Source organism: Nanorana parkeri, unplaced genomic scaffold (assembly GCF_000935625.1).
Source record: "Nanorana parkeri isolate BGI_ZX_2015 unplaced genomic scaffold, ASM93562v1 scaffold30, whole genome shotgun sequence".
In the NCBI taxonomy this organism is placed as follows: Eukaryota; Metazoa; Chordata; class Amphibia; order Anura; family Dicroglossidae; genus Nanorana; species Nanorana parkeri.
This window is the reverse complement of record NW_017306298.1, coordinates 1,588,893-1,591,905: the sequence shown is the minus strand read 5'-3', so window position 1 is coordinate 1,591,905 and position 3,013 is coordinate 1,588,893. Positions and strand designations below refer to the sequence as shown.

Below are 3,013 nucleotides of genomic sequence, written 5' to 3'. Positions count from 1 at the left end.
TGGGGAATACACAGATAACAAAAAAATGTAAGCAGTGGAAGAGAGAAAAAAAAAATCAGCTGTATTCATATTCAAAGGCTGGAGCCAATGGAGCCAGTCGCTGGGGGGTGAGCAGCCAATAGGCAATGGCAAGGCTACCCCAGTGCTTTGCATAAAGCAATATTTTTGTGTGTGGAGAAAGCTTTGCATTTGCATGTCTGGAGTGATTAGTGGGTTTGAAAGCAAGCCCAAGAACAAGCTCATTTCCCGCTCTGGTGGAGAAGCAGGAGGAAGTGTTTTACTGGGAGATGATGACAGAGGTCAGCCTTTGCTAATGGGCCAGTGAAGAACAGTGGAGGCGAGGCACAAGAAGCGAGTACACATACATTAATACACTTGAACCATCACCAATCAGCATAGGTGTGCTCTGTGGCTGGCACTGCACTCACACACTGACTGCCTCTCTCTCTCTCTCCTGCACCCACTGACAGCCTCGCTTACTGTCAATCTCTGTCTCCTCTTCAGAAGGCAAGCAAACATCGAGCCTCGGTGCCTGGGAACACAGCTTTTATTTCCTGGTCAGTACACAAGGACAGCAAGGCTCATCTTTTGCTCAGCTTCACCCTAATTTATCCAGGGGAGTGTGTCAGCCTGGGATGCCTCTGAAAGGTGAGTGAGAGCTTATTTCTTGGTCACAGTTGTGGGTACAGTCCTGGATCACTTGTAGGGACAGTTCTTGATCCATTTGTGGGTGCAGTTCAGGATCACTTGTGAGCACAGTGCCCCTTTTCTACACTTGTGGGCACAGTCCTTGATCTCTTGTGGGCACCGTTTCTGGTCACTTGTGAGCACAGTTCCTTTTTACACTTGTGAGTACGCACTCCTCGATCTCTTGTGGGCACAGTCCCTGAGCACTTGTGGGCACAGTTCCCTATTACACTTCTTGATAACTTAGGGGCACGGTCCCTGATCACTTGTGGGCACAGTTTCCTATTACACTTGTGTACGGTTCTTGATCACTTAGGGGCACGGTCCCTGATCACTTATGGGCACAGTTCCTTATTACACTCTTGGTTGCAGTCCTTGATCACTTGTGAATACAGTTATTGATCACTTATCGGTTGAGTCCTTGATCACTTGAGGGTATAATCCTTGATCATTTGTGGGTATGGTCCTTGGTCTCTTGTGGACACAGTCCCTGATCACTTGTGGGCACAGTACCCCGATTAATTGTGGGTACAGTTCCTGATGATTTCTGGGCACAAGCTCTGGTCATTCTTATGAGCAGTGTCCTTGCTCACACTGCAGGGCACGATCCAAGATCACACATGTGGGCTTATAAATTGTTGAGCTGCGTTGAAGCGTGCATTGCTGGGCAAGTGGAAACGTTTGGGTTGTGTTAGAAGCTCAGGACTGGGATAAAAGCGATGGACTGGTTTTTATTTGTAATGCTTTGCCGAAACATGGTACTGTAGTAAGCATGCCCAGGGCTCTGGGAAAAAAAAATAACCCACAAGCTAGGGTACCCTGCCTGGTTGCCATCCCCCTGCATAGGTCCTGGGAACCAAATGTACCATCTCTGTGATAGCTGTGTAGCTGTATTCGCAGTTGTGTAGCTATACAGCTAAAATAATTGTTGTGTAGCTGTACTCACAGTTGTTGTGTTGTGTACTCCTGTGTAGCTGTACTCAGCCTATGATCGTTGTGTATCTGTAATTATGTAGCTGAACGTTGTTTAGCTCTCTGCAGCTTCCTATAGAAACTTACTTTAAAAAGAAATACATTTAAAAATCAAATGAATTCCATTTATCTGAACATTAGCCTACCAGCACCTTTCCCAACACTCATCCCCCATGAACCGCCTAATTAAAGTTACTGAAAGGCATTTTAATTGTGTAATTGCTCTCCCCTCTCTCTAAAAAAAAAAAAATAGAAAAACACAGTTTAGACGTTGAGTACATTTACAACGTTTCCCCCCTTTATTTCCTAATAAATATGGATTGTGCAATCATCTGCATAAACACACAGACCAGTGGAAAACAGCACTTGCATGCAACGTGTGATTTTTTTTTATTATTAGTTAATTATTTTCTATATATTTGTTACTAATAGGTTTACATTTTATTTGTGCAAACATTACATATACAATAGTAGAATTATTTATTATTTATTGCCCCGAGTTTTTACACTCTGATATAAAGGATTGTCATATAAATATTCCTTGGTCTGTATAGTGTAGATTTTTTTTGTTAGGGGGGATTCTGTTTATATTCAGGAAATAAACAACAGCTTGCATCTTTTTTGTTTATGGCTGCCCCTTGTGGCTGCTAGGCCAAACCCTTTTATAAGTTTCAAAATACAATTTTAAAAGATCTTATACTTTGATCAGAGACATTTCCAATGACCAGACAGAAGTGGGCTACACAGCTTCTGAACATTTTTGTGACAGTTTGTGAAGGTTTCACACACGGCTTCCGGTGTGTTGTTTGTTTTAGGTTGAGCAGATTGTAATGCTTACACCGCGCTGCCAAACTGTATGTAACGTGTTCGGACTGGATTAAGCATTTTGTTATAAGTGAGATTAGTGCTGTCCCTGCCTGCTTGTCTATAGGATCCTTCCAGGGACGATATGCTTGGTTGCCCACATGTTTACAAAGCCATCCCTGGCGTCTTAATCAGCCACTGGAGCTCCCTGGGTCTTGCGGGGGCTCTAAGAAGTGGCGATCTGGGCGACAAATGAGCTTGCCAATACACCATTGCATTAATAATATTAGCCGTAGTAAATATTTACTATCATCTAGCCGAGACTAATTCGAGGTCAGAGACATTGCTGCGTAAAAATAATTATGATAAAAAAAAATACGTTTTATTTTTATTTTATTATTTTTTTTACTGTAGTTTTGCATCTAGAAAATTTAGATTTTTTTCTTACGTTCTTCCTTTTTCCTTTTTTTCTCTCCAAACCTCTTCAATGCCTTCTCTTTTGTAATTGTCTCTTGCCAATTGAGCACCCCCACGGGGCTGTTGTGTGGCT

At 42.6% G+C, this 3,013-nt stretch overlaps 1 protein-coding gene across 5 annotated transcripts in view; it reads left to right on the top strand.

The window, feature by feature from the left end:
• The window catches only part of PAX6 (paired box 6), a 40,566-nt gene that overhangs the window by 7,468 nt on the left and 30,085 nt on the right, over positions 1-3,013 (top strand). For 2 of the 5 annotated variants that reach the window (XM_018567941.1, XM_018567913.1), the window contains exon 1: positions 211-648. The exons of 1 other annotated variant lie outside the window; for it this stretch is intronic. The gene's annotated coding sequence lies outside the window, so the exon portion shown is untranslated. Of the gene's footprint in view, positions 1-210; positions 649-3,013 lie in introns of those variants that run through there. 2 more of the 5 variants (XM_018567950.1, XM_018567933.1) reach the window with 1 other exon arrangement.